General features: G+C 39.1%; 1 protein-coding gene across 9 annotated transcripts in view; it reads right to left on the reverse strand.

Annotated features, from left to right (window-relative positions):
* Positions 1-15,084, reverse strand: part of ERBIN (erbb2 interacting protein) — a 110,758-nt gene that overhangs the window by 81,842 nt on the left and 13,832 nt on the right. For 7 of the 9 annotated variants that reach the window (XM_042875112.1, XM_042875115.1, XM_042875118.1 and 4 more), the window contains 2 exons: positions 6,238-6,354; positions 5,684-5,731 (listed from right to left, as the gene is read on the reverse strand). The gene's annotated coding sequence lies outside the window, so the exon portion shown is untranslated. The remainder of the gene's footprint in view (positions 1-5,683; positions 5,732-6,237; positions 6,355-15,084) is intronic. The other 2 variants (XM_042875114.1, XM_042875113.1) reach the window with 1 other exon arrangement.

Below are 15,084 nucleotides of genomic sequence, written 5' to 3' on the forward strand. Positions count from 1 at the left end.
AACAGGCTTTCCCTGATCAGGTGGCCCGTAGCAGATCCCAACCACTAGATGTCCTTTACTGGATTGATTTTCACCCATAATTCTCAACCTGGTCATGGCTGTTTACTCAGGCACAGCTCTTCACAATCTACCCAATTCCTAACATAGAGGGCAACACCCACTTCCTTCCTACCTTGTCTATTCCTTCTGAAGAGCTTGTGGCTTTCAGAGCATTCCAATCATGGAATTCATCCCACCATGTATCCATGATAGCAACCTCATCAAATCTAGTTGAAATTTCTGAACTACTTGCTCCACCCTAGAGAGCATCATTTTATCCCCATCCCCCTTCATACCTAGTTTGAAGTTCTCTCAAACCCTGCCAGCACCTGGGATAGGATCAGCTTTCCTCCCAGAGACATGCAAGAACTGTCTGCTGCCATCAGGCACTGAGTAAACCACCTCATGGTCAAAGAACCCAAAGCTCCTGTGGCAGCATCAATCTTTCAGACACTTAAAGTGTTTTCTTACACTGCTCTATGTCCTTCACCATCCCAGAAGGGAGAGAGAATAACACCACTTGCACACCCACTCCTTCAACCATTCGCTCTAAACCCCTGAAATCCTTTTTGATAGCTCACAGGCTTCTCTGAGCGATTTCATCACTGCCTACCTGAACTATCAATAGTAGATAGTAATCAGAGGAGCAAACCAGACCCGGGAGTTTTTTGGTGATGTCCCTAACATGGGCCCCAGGGGGACAGTACACCTCCTTACCAATCAGGTCTGCAAATGGGGCCCTCCGTTCTCCTGAGAAGGGAACTGCCCACCACAATTTCCCTCCTATCTTTCCTGACAGAGCCAGCCTCAAGGCATGGGGGTGACTGCCTCACCCTAGGCTCCCTCCTAGGCAGATCCTCCCTCACCTCCCCGTTCACCTCCCCTTCAATTTCCAGCATCTCAAACCTATTGCTTAGTAGGATCTGGTGGAGCAGTGCAGGCAGGCAGGGGATGTGCCTGTGATGCCAAGTCAGAACTCTCTTCCAACCCTCTTCATCTGTCAGATCTGTCCAACTATGACAGGGCAGAGGGTCCACCACTTTTCTGGGGATATCTCCTGGGACCCTTCCCTAGAGCATGCCAGCCACACACCCCACCAGCTGATCTCCCGCTCACACTCCCTGATGGCCCGTAGCTTCTCCACCTCCTCCTTGAGCTCTGCCACCAGGCTGAGCAGCTCCTCCATCTGCTCACACCTCACACAGGTGGCAGGAAGCCCTGCTACCCTCCTCCCGCAGCAGCAGGTTCAGGCACTCCCTGCAGCTGGAGACCTGAACAGCCACATTTCTGGACTGGCCCTCTGTCTGGGTTGTCACAGTCTTTTTGGAGCAAGCCCACTATCTTGTGGAGACCATATTAAAGCCTGTGGTCCCAGAGAATGCCAAAAGGAGAGGAAGTATTAACTTTTTTCCTCTACCTCTCAAAAGTCAAAAACAGGTAAAGTTGTTTTAATCAAAATCCAATTCTCATCTCATTCAAATAGCTGCCACTAAGTTAAGGAGGATAACCTAACATCCTTCATGCCAAGGACCAGCAATATTAGATAGAACACATGCAAACTTCTCTTCCTTTTTTTTTTAAATGAGTACCTAAAACTTCTTTCTGTAAAGACCCTTAGGTTTACTTATCAGCCCTTGATGATCTGATGGACTTCAAGACATTGCCCACCTCATGACACCGAAGTATGCAGGCTGACAACTTGCTACAACTGAGCGGGTATTTCTAAACACACAGTATTCTTCCCATACTAGTTGTCTAGAAATCAAAGGCAAATTCTTCCTTCTGTCTTCAGGTTCTAAAACTTCTTCAGCCTGAATTAGATGTAGACTAGCTAGAAAACTAACCTGCTCCATTTTCCACCTCCTGTTCAGTTTCCCATATTGATTTAGCTTTTTTTTCTAAAACACATCAGCCTATGCAGTGATCCACATCAGTGTTGCATGACCCTCCAGACATGAAAATACTGAAAGAAACTCATACTTTTATGTACTTATAAAATCAAAGTTTGTAAACTTTCACTATTTGTATTTATATAAAATAAAATACTTTGGCAGAAAAACGATGCCATGTCCACTACAACACTATACAGTTGCTTATAGTACCATCGGGAGTAAAGTATGTTGCTAAACGCATCTGCCTCATCATCATATCTTCACACTAACAGGCAAATGTATCAGGAGATGAAAGTACAACTGCATTAAAAAGAAAAAAAAATCCATGGGGGAGCCAGTGGGAATCAAATAAGGCAGGAAACAACCAATGAGTTTTGTGAGTTACAGAGAAGCTGCATCTTAGCTGAAGAACACAGTCATTCCTCGACCAACAAGCTGAATAGGCCAAGAACTTCAAGGACAACAGTCAAAAGGAAGTTTGTTTGCATAAATTAGTTAGCACTTATATCTATCCATACCAGGCAGTGTAGCTGGAAAAGGAGGTGAAAGAGGAAAAGGAAGCTGGGCTATTTTAACAAGTTAGACAGAAGCATTCTCTGCATACTTTTCCTCTTAAACCACTATATGTACTTAGACCAGTATAATAAGTTTTTATATTTGCTAGTTGCAGACAAATAGATCCAAGAAGTGCTTATGCAATGTAAGGGAGGTGTTTCCCAATAGTTTTTTTCACAGAACTAAAACCAAATTTGTCAGATTAAGGATGAATGTGGTTTTCCTTCAACTAATTCTGCCCAAGTGACAACCAAAGAATTTATTACATAAGCCAATCCTCTGATAACCTAATCAGGTTTTAGACTGACTGCTAGCAGCATGCACATTTATGACCAGCTAACTGCTATCCTTTATAAATCCTCAAACTAAAGTAGTGTTCAGCAAGACAGCATAAAATATTGTAGTTCTGAATGTCCATGAGCAAAAAAATCATGTCACCTATCAGGATGGTTTGCCTATTCCTCTTCTGCATTACAAGGAACAGCAGGCTGACAGAAAGACAGGCTTCCAACACACACTGCCAAGACAAAACATGCCTGGTGCTGACTGAATTAGCCTTCACAGCTGAGCCACCTGAGATATGTTGGAATATGTGCTTCATGCTGAAACATGTCAATAAAACCAAGAAGGGAGAAATCTGAGCCAAAGCTTATTGCTACAAGAAGAAATGAATCAGCAAGTCAACAAGATTCAGAGTACCCATGGCTTATATAAGAAGGCTGGAACATGTCCAAGAACTACTGGACATGTGGAAAAACAAGAATACTTAAGGGATGGGATACCAAGGCCTCTCTTTAGCCAGTGTTGTTTCTTTTATTCAGTAAGTCCTTATATCAAGACAATGAATTGCGATTTTCCTTAGCTGACTCAATACACGGTTTCAAGAACTGCATATTTAACTGGAGCATAGTCAGAAGACCAAATAGAAAATACAACACTACTGTAAAGAAAGCTGCAGTACTCTATGCAAGGAAGATTTCAGTGACTTGTCAAGTGCAGAATACATTGCAAAAAAAAAAACAAAAACAAAACAAAAACAAACCAACAACAAAACATGATGAACTTCAGCACTTACTATTTGTTCTTAAACTTCATTTCATTGATTTCAGTTCTATACAAGTAAGAACTCATTTAAAGTTCACTATCTATAATTACACAAGGTTAATCATTACCTTCATGATAGACCTAAGCTTTCAGTGGTGTACTAACTGGATTAAGCTGCACAACAATTAAAGCACCTTTTCCAGAAATAAAACTTTGAGAAGCAGCTGAATACACTCAGTTGGCAGCAAGAAGCCTCTTCCAAATAGACGCTACATTTCTTGTGAAGTACACACTTCACCATTGTAAGTTTTACAGTTCAACTTTTCTAAACCTGCTTGCAGCTACAAGTCTATTACAAAGCTTACAACCCTTTTAACAGAGATTTCCTTCACCCTGGAAATGGTGATGTCTCATTAGTCAAGTATGCCAAAGAACCAACGGTTAAGTGCAAAGACAGTGATAGACAAGAGCAAACAAAAGCAAGGCAACAAAAAATAAACTACAGATTAACCATTCAATTTGAATTATGTAAGACTTAACAAGCGCTTCAATGGCAAAAAAAGATTTGCAATGAAATTAGGATTATGAAAATGAGATTACAATTCAACATAAAATTGTTCTTAACACTGAAACATCTGCAATCATTCTATTTGTGCATGCATGTTAGGACAAGCTAATGTGAAAAATATGAATACCATGACAAAGGAAATATCTGTCTCTAAACAGAAGTTGAGCAATGTTGCCTGAAGTCCTTGCTTTGTTACTGATGCTTTAATAGTAAACAGCAGATTAAAAGCTTACTGAAGAAGTCTCAGCCTATCTACATTTTAAAACCATATCTCTCCAATGATTATTTCACAGTATCTCTCACTAGCCAGAGAACTGCAAAATAAATCTCAGGTGTGTAGCAGAGAAATATGGCACTGAACAATTCTGCATAACCAAAGATGTATAGAAACAATAGTTCTGAAATGCTCACATAGAATATCAGGTACTTTAAAGAAATAATTAAGCTTTTCCTCTAAAGAAGATGGAATCTGTTCAAAATAAGTATTCTTGCTTTCTTTTAATAATCTTTATTGAAATAAGTCATAATAAGTCTTATTAAAATAAGTCCCAAAAACACATCTAAAAAAAAAAAATTTCCAACTATCAATCCAACTAAATTATCATTTCATAATGGTTCCCTTATGGAACCATCTTTTCCATATACATCTCTCTGGAAGTACTGCCTCCTACTTATTACCATGGAAACTACAATGGATATAAAAGAACACAATACAATGAAAATCTTCTCAGCTACAAAATACTCCTTCAACACAGTCACCATAGCTAGTTATGTATTTTCACCAGCAATGAACAAGAGCCTGCATGCCTCACTTGTAAAAATCTGCTCCAGTGGAGGTGATCCATGATTACTGTAGAAATGAACCACCCACCACCGCACTGTGCTCACATCCACTGGCTGGTCTCCATAAACATTCAACAAATGTTGATGAATGTCAGTGGGTGCCATATTTTCCATGTGGAAGAAGTCAATGACACACCTTTTCTCCACACATACTCGCATATCAGATACCATTTTGTCAGACCATCCCCTGTACTGCCATCTGTCACACAGCAACAACATACTGGAATGGAATGGAATACTGGTGGGAAGGTTCAGCCTCTACTGTCATACCACCAACATCCTCCTCTGACATCATGGGCCAACATAATAAAATAGGAGGCATCACTTTCAGAGCCGCCATTTGCATTTAAGACAATATTTTTCCTATGAAAATATTTCTCCTCCAGAAGTTAAGCATTTTCTGTGGATAGTTAAAAATATCTTTAAGTTATTGTACCTGTATACTTGAGACAGAGAAAAAGATTAAGAGAGCAGGATGAAAAAATGTGTTTTGCTCCACAGTACTAGTAAGGACTAAGACAGTAATTCCTTTTGCAATGTATTAAGATCAAAATTCTGAAACACATCAATCATATTTTACTTACTAAATAAAACTTACTAAAAAAACCAACTCCTTATCACTTTACGTTGTCTCTAATTCTTTACAAGTAGATAACTGCATCTGTTGATGAACTACAGAATTAGAGGTGTTTAAATTAAAAAAAAAAAAAAAGTTTCAACTTCCCAGAAAAATATCACTTACAACTTCATTCACATGGGTACAGAAAACCAAAGGAGTACATGCTTGCAACTGCAAAGGAAAAAAAGAAAAACAAACAAACAAACAAAAAATTAATTCACGGCTAAGATGGGAGCACTTAAGTTAGCTTACTGAGGGCAGAAGTGCTTTTTGCTGAGTTTTATTTCAGAGCCATCTGAACACACTGCCATAAAATGTCTAACTACTTCACATACATAACATTCTATAAAAAAAGTAATGCAGAAAATCAAACACATTAATGCCTAGTACACAAAACATGTTTTGTGATTTAAGCATGAACAAAACAGTTACACTGCAGAGATACCCCTAACACTTCTTGACAGAAAGCCACCAGTTATCAGTTTTCACACACCTTCCCTACCAGCTACAAAAAAATAAAATAAAATAAAATAAGCAATTAAAGCAAAGGTTAGTCATCTTACATGCAAAGGCAAGAGAAGGTACTAGCAGCACATCATAGAACAACTAAAACAATACATGTACTCAAAACACTTCATTCCTTTTATCTCCTTCAATATCTCTAGACAGTCACCTACCCGAATCACTCCACCACTGCCAATTCACAGCACAGGAGTCTGAATCAGCTTCTGAACTTGGATCAAAGAATCACCAGGATGCAGCAAGGAGTTCATCAAACCATCCACCACACGAAACTGTGAAAAATAATTGGACAATGTTTTCAAGATGACAGGTATAAATGGCCTTATAAGAAAATAATCATTTCAAATCCACTCATTACTTTGGCTTTAACATCAGAACTAAATACAGAAGACACTGAAAGGGTAATGTGTAACTTATCAATTCAAGAGCCATTCTACAGTTACTCATGAATACCCCCTGTCAAATCTCAAAGTAATATAAATACTGTGCCAAAATACAGAAAAAGCTATAACTGATTATCACATCTCCATTTTACACCAGACAAAACCAAAACATACGCATTGATAGCAAGCTTGAGTTCAAAACAATTGTTACTTGTGAGAATGGATTTTTAAGAAATTACAGAGTTAACAAAATGCAACTGAAAACAACAGTTTGTGCAGGACCTACACAAGATGACCTTCCTCTTTAAAGGGTGCTTTTTGCTTTGCTTTTCTGGCACAGCTGAAGCACATTCTCTGAGAGAGAATCTATACCATCCACACTGTCACAAAAACTCCCACAGACCTCATGGGGAAATACAGCTCCTAGTAACAGATGAGTCCTTCAAAACGCAGCAATTATTTTAATTAACCTACCAGACGCCTTTCATTTAGCTTAACATGAGATTTTATTGAAAGTCTGCAGCCACAGCTATTGGCAAGATGGTTGCTTACAAGTAGTTGGACCTCTTCTGAGAAGTTTTTCTGCCTGAAGAGCATCTGTGGAATATTACCCTATACTCGGTATGTTGAGGACATAGTTTTACTATGTAGCCCTGGCTAGTAAGCGGGAATAATGAAGCAAGTCCAAGATGTATATAGAACACACCCATTGCCTCATCTTGATGACATTTCTTGGGGCCAGTTCAAATCAGGTGACAAAATACAGAAAGAGGACCATAAATTAGAGGAGAGTGGTTTTGTCATCTGCTTTCAAAACAGCAAACATATTCCATACAAAAAAAAAAAAATCTAACAAATTCAGGTAGGTAAGTGAAATCATTCTCTAAAGAAAAAAGATCCTGGGGGGGATATCAGATTCTAACATACTATATTATTTTTATAAAGCACTCAGTCACAAAACTGAGTTTAATAATTCCAAAAATTTCTAAGGTTAATGACTACTATTATTGCACATAAGACAACTTCTGTCCCTTTCAGAATACCTACTGTGATTTAGCAATCTCTAAAACCTCCATTCTAATGTAACCATTTAACAGATGAATTGTGTTTCAGTTTTGCCAAGATACTGCTGGTATGATTTCTCAAGGTCTTAAAGCCAGCAAATCAAGAAACCCTGAAGGATGCATGGCTCTAAGGTCATACAGCTACTTCCCTGGTTTGCTTGGGGGTAGAAGGGAGAGAAGAGGTTGTCTTCCTTTTTGGTAGTGGAACTTTCCTTTGAAATCTTCCTACTGCCTTTCTATGTACAGCCAAAATTTTACATGACCAAAAATACTAATGTAAGTATCATATTAAATGAAGTTCGTATCTGGCCAGTAACTCCCTCCACACACATCCCACTTAGAAACTGTTGTTTTATGATGTGATTTGAAACAACTTTCTTGGTTTGTAACTAACAAGAGCAGAATAACTTCCCTCTCCTTTGTCTCACCCTCTTCCACGTAAGGTTGAAATTTCAGTTCAGCCACAGATTTAAGTGTCATCCTTCAAGTGGACTGTCCAACATGCTGGCTCCTCCAGATGACGTGTCCAGGACAGTGACTGCCTCCATCAATTACTGAACAGTGCTTTAATCTGTGACATGCTATATCCGAAGCAGCAAGGACACAATAACTGTAGGGCCATATACACAATGACCAACTGCACTGATATTTACATGAACGATTATTGTCTAGGTATTATGAAACTCTCCTCCATCTTCTTTTCTCTCTCCCTACTGACAAAGAGAGCTTTGTTACACTAGCTCAAAAGACAGACATCAGTTTAACCTGACTGTCAAATGCAGTGTTTCCTGTGACCATTAACCACTTCCTTGTTTCTAAGATTCAAGTTTTTTCTTTAAGAAAAAAAGCGACTACTGTGGCATAAGTACTACAAGCACACAGTGCTGAGCTTGTCTCCAAAACTAAACGTTTAGAAGAAGGAGAAATGAGCATTTTTAAAATCTTCAGAAAAAAAATCTTGTTGTGGATAAAAAAGTTAGGGGAAGAAGTACCAATTTAGAAATTAAGTATCTACAGCAGCTACTTCTAGCTTTTTCATTACTATATACTTTACTTTAAGTAAAACACAAGCTGCCTAATTAACTATAAGAACTGATTCCAACTCAAAGCCCTGATGAGTGGGTCATTTAGTAAAAAAGCACATGCGTTACATTTGAGATATACTCATTTCAGAAGAGTTATAAACCAGAACTCTTCACAGCTAGACAGATTTTGCCACTGAGTGCACAAAGTCAACTCTTTTAGACAACATCTGATAGACAACAAGTGCTTTTGTGGCTGCAAAGCCAAACATGAGAATACTCAACTTGGATTTTCCTACCACACTTCAGAAAGTCATGCACCATTAAAAAAAAAAAAGTTATTAATTAAGAAAAGAAGCGGAAAATGCTTTTGTTGTTCATTTCTGATCATCTGGTTACTTCTGTTCCTTTTTTCAATACTTCTATTGCATGAAAGATCAGAATCTGACTAGCCTCATGAAGTTCTGTACAAGTATTGCAGGAAAGAGAAAGGTAGGGAAAGCGTTGTTATCCAGCACTTCAGATTTTCAAAGAATATATTTTGGTAAATTCATAACCCAAATCCATCCACTACTTTTGAATAGACTTACTGGACAAAGATTATACAACCAGCATCATTTCACTACATAATTCACACAAAGCCAAAAAACATCATCATACTGCTCATAGCAATAGACACACTGATAGCAGTAAGCAATCACAATGATCATTTCAAGTAGCAAAACTCCTGAGAAATACTCCATTAAACAAGCCTTATAGGCTCAGAAAGGCTATTAAAAAATGCTTGTTAGTCAGTCCTACTGCATCAGGAGATGTATACAAGCTAGCATTTTGCTTTCACAGGGAACAGAAGAAAAATTCGTTTTCCACTACATGATTCTCCCCTTCTTCATCCACCATGACAAAAGGAAAGATTTCCTTAAGCATGCTTCCAGTGAATGTCTAGTTCAAACTAAAGGGAAAATAAAGACAAAAATATGAATTTATGAATTCATGAACACAACTACTTGGAAAGCAATAATATTAATTTAGCAGTAATATTAATACATTTGGGTATGAAAAGAACAAAGAATCTTACCCATGAGTGGTTTGTGAAAGCAACTAAATACTTTCTGGAGATAATGGAGGATGGATATAATTACAGAAAACACACACCCAAATTAGTTATTTCATATTACAAGAAGTTATTTTGACACATTCATTCTTCACTCATTCCAAAAATCAGTGAGAGTTTACACATCCTTGACTACTATCCTTCAAACCTTAATATATAATTTTGTTATATAGCAATTCACATTCCTGGAAAGTAAGTGATTGACAGGAGAATGAATCAACTTGCAGATTCTGTGCAAGTGTAGGTACTTGCCAACAAGCAGCTCAACAAATTAGTTTTTTACACAACCTAAAAATAGAGAAATTTGACACTGGATCCTACTTTCTTCTCTAAATGAATAACTTCATGACAGAAAAGGAAGGAAGCCCTCCAAAATAGTGTATGTTATTGCACTCAGCTCAGCCTCATCACCGGCTGTAATTTCAGCAAGCAAAACTTAATTCCTATCCAAGAGTCAAGACTGATACAAGAAAATTTATGATCTTAGCAGAAAGAGTGATTTCCATTTTGGATATTAAAGTTAGGGATCTTAAAATATCTCTTTTTTTTCCCATCTTTTTAGATAGACACACACACCCCTCTATATTTATATATATCACAAGACAAATGTGAAGATACATATTTAGTTCACTTTTGTAAACCTTTTCTGCCCAACAGTAAGACAGAACAGATACACAGAAACTGGAGTTCAGTATTTCATGAGTATTTCATGGATCAGAGTCTCTGATTCTTCCCAAAAGAGATAAATACCAATAGGAGAGATTAGGGGGCAGTCAGAAGCAAGCAGAGACAAAAAGAATTTCATTTTCATGTTTTAAAGTGGAAAAAAACCATAAGACAGACAACTTACAAATTAGAAAAAGTGAACATAGTTAATAATATCTGCACCAAGTATTCATTTGACAGGCAAGAGTGGAGAAAATTAAGGTGTGACAGCATAAGATACACCTGCACTCAGGTTGAAAGTCATTTCCAATTCACCATGCTCTGAATTGTTACTACAGATATACTCTACAAATGGAAAATATGACAATAATCACAACTGTTTAACGCTTATTTAAAAAAAAAAAAAAAACACAAGATTCGGTTGACCTTTCAATTCATAAACAGTCCGTGAATGTGTTTCTTTTAAGATGAACTGTAGTAAATTTTGGTTTGAGATTGGGGAAAAGACTGTACCACGTGACCTTTAATTCATAAGATTAAGTTTTGGCCCCACAGAACTTCATAGCTTCACAACAGTTCCTGTTACGTATGGAAAAGATCAGCATTAGGGACCTGCCTTAAGGAAAAAAATTACCATCTCCAGTTAATGCTTAGGCTAATCCTTGTACTACACAAGTTGAGAGGGGAAAAAAAAAAAAGCATAGGCTAGAATATAGCATTCAAACTAATTCAGGACTTGATATATTCTGAGGAGTTTTTTTTTCAATCCTTGCACATTGGGGAAAATAATTTTATACTAAATGTATTTTCCTCTGATACGCAACATGACATAACAAACTTGGAGGAGTTATTTCACAGAATCATACAGTAGTTCAAGTTGGAAGGGATCTTAAAGGTCACCCAGTATGAACTCCCTTGCCATGGGCAGGGGAACTTCTACAATGTTTTCCCAGGGCCCCCTCCAAACTGGCCCTGAACACCTCCAGGGATAAAGTATTCAAAGCTTCTCTGGGCAGTCTGTACCAATTCCTCACTACCCTCAGGTAATGAGCTTTCTATAATCATCTAATCTAAACCTCTCCTCTTTTAATTTGAAACTATTATCCACATCCCATCACTACACTCCCTAAAAAAAATTCGATTTTTCTGGTAGTCCTATTAGGTATTGGAAGACCATGCTAAGGTCATTCCAGACCTCTCTCTTCTCAAGGCTGATAAACCCTAGCTCCCTCAGCCTGTGCTTCATAAGAGAGGCACTACAGCACACTGATCATCTTCATAGTCTAATCCAGAAGCACTCCAAGAGTTCCACATTCTTCTAATGCTGGAGGACCAGAGCTAAACATACTACTCCAGGTGGGGTCTCATAAGAGCAGAGGAGGAAAAAAAAAAAAAAAAAAAAAAATCACCTTCCTCATCCTTCTGGTCATGCTTCTTTTAATGCAGTCCAGGGTACCATTGGCTTTCTGGGCAGCAAGCACACTGCCAATTCATGTCCAATTTTTATTTATGTTTAAATCATCCAACACTTCCGAAACCTTATCATCACAGCTACAATTTATTCATTCATTACCCAATCTGAATTGATGTCTGGGATTGCCCCAATCCAGGTGCAGGACTATGCCCTTTGTCCTGTTCAGCTTCATGAGATTCACATGGGTCCACCTCTCAAGCCTCCCAGGGCTTCCATCCTCTGGATTGCATCCTTTCCCTCCAGTGCGTTGACAATACCACACAGCTTGGTGCAAACATACTGATGGCTATTCAACCTCACTGTCCATGTCACCAACAAGTTAAACAGCATTAGTTCCAATACCAGCCTCGGAGGAACACCATTCGTTACTGGTCTCTACTTGGACATTGAGCCACTAACTGCAACTCTTTCAATGCGACCATCCAGCCAATTCTTTATGTACTGAGTGGTCCATTTATCAAATCAACATGTCTCCAGTTTAGAGACAAGAATGTCCTTCAGAACAGCATCAAATACTACTTGCACAAGATCAGGTAGCTCAGCTGCTCTTCTCTTATCCACCAGAGCTGTAACCCCACTGCAGAAGGTCACCAAATCTGTCAGATACGATTTGCCTTTAGTGAAGCCATGCTGGATATCCCCAGTCACGTCTTTGTTCTCCACATGCCATAGCATAGTTTCCAGGAGAATCTGCTTCCCAACCTTGCTCAGTAGAGATGAGAGTGACTACTCTGTTGTTGTTGTCTGGATCTTCCTTTTTCCCCTTGCCAAAAATAGGTGTTATGTGCCCCTTTTTCAGACCCTGGGAAACTCACTTAACTGCCGTAACTTTCAAATTAGATATGTGGTAGCTTAGCAACATCCTCATGAAGTTCAACAAGGCAAAGTGCAAGGTCCTACACTTAGGTCAGGGCAGTCACAAGCACAGATACACTTTGAGCAGAGAATGGCTTGAGAGCAGCCATGAGGAGAAGGATTTGGGGATGCCAGTTTCCAAGTTTCCCAATGGATTACATGCACCAGTACCCTAAAGAGCCAAAAGTTTGCCTTTCTGAGCACTGGGATCCTGATTCTACTTCAAACCCATTTTATATATCTCAAGACTCAGAATTCTACTAATGCATGATCACTACAGCCCAGACTTTCTCCAATCTTGACATCCCCAGTAGGTTCTTCCGCCAGGAAGCAACAGATATGGCAATATATGTCCCCTAGCACAGTTTTCTATCACCTGTAATTTCATAGATTAAAGACTAGGATGTACAAATAAACTACTGGCATGAGAAATTGTTTTTTAGCTGCTTAGGGATATTTTCAAAACTATCCATTTGATACATTACTACTCCAGTGAGTAAGTAACAAACAACAAAGCTTCTCCTGCAGAAGCAATTTTTGCTAATACTAGTATAAATGAAAATCAGTTCACACAAACTAGGTCAAATTTTTCTCATCTCTTTAAGAAACACAGTGTAAGGAAAAAAAAAATGTAAACTTAACATTAGATCTAATGGAAAGAGTTTTACTTGCAACAATATGAAAATTTCCTCCTTACAATAGAAAGAAAAACTCGCTTTTCTACATCATTGCCACTCTACTCTCCTTAGAGCATCAGATAGAAACACATTATTGGAGTCCATGACTGAGTGAAAGAATATCCTGAATCAGCAACGGAAATTCAAAAACCAAGTCAAGTCACACTGAGTTTAATCCAAACTACAGACTTCTACAGAAAGACTAAGACTGAATTTTCCCTACTCACACTTGCCTTCCATTTAATATTGAGCTCAGACAACCAGTGCAACAAGGAGGACACAAGGAAGAGACCTGTCAGACTCACCTCAATCCTTAAGAAGGTGACAGAGAAATCACTTCTAGTCACAAGAAGGACCCAGAGAGTAGCAATCAGTGGTGCAAAGTCTAGTTTGCTGGAGGTCAGTAATGAGAAGAACACCCCAGGGATCTATAGTGAGTACAGACCTGTTTAACTTCTTCATTAACAATCTAGATGATGGGGCAAAACACATCCTTGTCAAATTCATGGACAAAATGAAAGTAGGGGCAGTGGCTTACTCACTAGATGGCCATGCAGCCATCCAGAGGGAACTCAATAGGCTAGAGAGACGGGCTGACAGGAACCTCGTGCAGTTCACCAAGGAGAAGCACACTCTTGCATCTGGGGAGGAATAACCTCAAATTGGACTGGAAAACAGAGCTGTGGAAAAGTGCCTGGAGGTCCTGGTAGACACCAAGGTCAACAAGAGTCAGTAATGTGCCATGATGCTAAAGCAGCAAACTGTATTCTTGGCTGCATTAGGCAAAGTACTGCCGGCAGATCAAGAGATGATCCTTCTCCTCCTCTCAGCACTGGGAAGGATGTATCTAGAGTGCTGTTTCCAGTTCTGGGCCACTGAGTACAAGAGAGACATGGGCATGCTGGAAATAATCCAAAAGACAGTCACATCAAGACGAAGGAAGGAAGGAATTGAGCATCTCTCCTGTTAGAGGCTGAGAGAAGGGATCTCACCAATGTCTCATCTACCTGAAGGGAAAGTGCAAATAAGATGGAGCCAGGCTCTTCACAGTGGTGCCTTGGACTGGGACAAGAAGCTGTGTGCACAAACTGGAACACAGAAGGTTCCCTCTGAGTACCAGGAAGCACTTCTGTGCTGTGCAGGTGACAGAGCACTGGCACAAGCTGCCTCTTAAGAGATCTTCAAAAGTTGCCTGAACACAAGCATGGGCACCCTGTTCTGGATGTCTCTGCTTGACCAGTGGCTGGACCCAGAGGTCCCTGCCTATCTCGACCACTTTGTGATTCTGTAAAACATACCATGAGTCCAATCAGTGACTGAAGCAGTAAAGGACTCTGCAAGATACTGGAGGGAACTTCTTTCTAATTAGATTGACTTGCTCACTTCCAGTGCAAAATCTCTGCACATAAAACAAGGAAACTGCAACAGGAAGAAAAGAGGAAGCATCTTGTCTCCTGTTGGAGAAAATTCAGCATATCACAGGACTATGCATTCCACACAGATTTTCCAAACTTAGACTCCTTCAAAGTAAAGGTGATAATTATTATTTTTGTTTTTACTCTGAGCATTAAAAAGATGCATCAAAACAAACATTTTGAAAAAGAGTTGTTAATGGCTCACAACAGCACAACAGCACACTCAGGTAGTAAAATTCACCGGTCAAATTTTACAATTTAGTCTGCCTTGGATTCAGATGGTTGAAGTCAACCATGACAAAAAGCACCGGAAGCAACAGTTTGGAGGGAAA

Source organism: Lagopus leucura, unplaced genomic scaffold, assembly GCF_019238085.1.
Source record: "Lagopus leucura isolate 7727_CA_CO unplaced genomic scaffold, USGS_WTPT01 Super-Scaffold_100014, whole genome shotgun sequence".
In the NCBI taxonomy this organism is placed as follows: domain Eukaryota; kingdom Metazoa; phylum Chordata; class Aves; order Galliformes; family Phasianidae; genus Lagopus; species Lagopus leucura.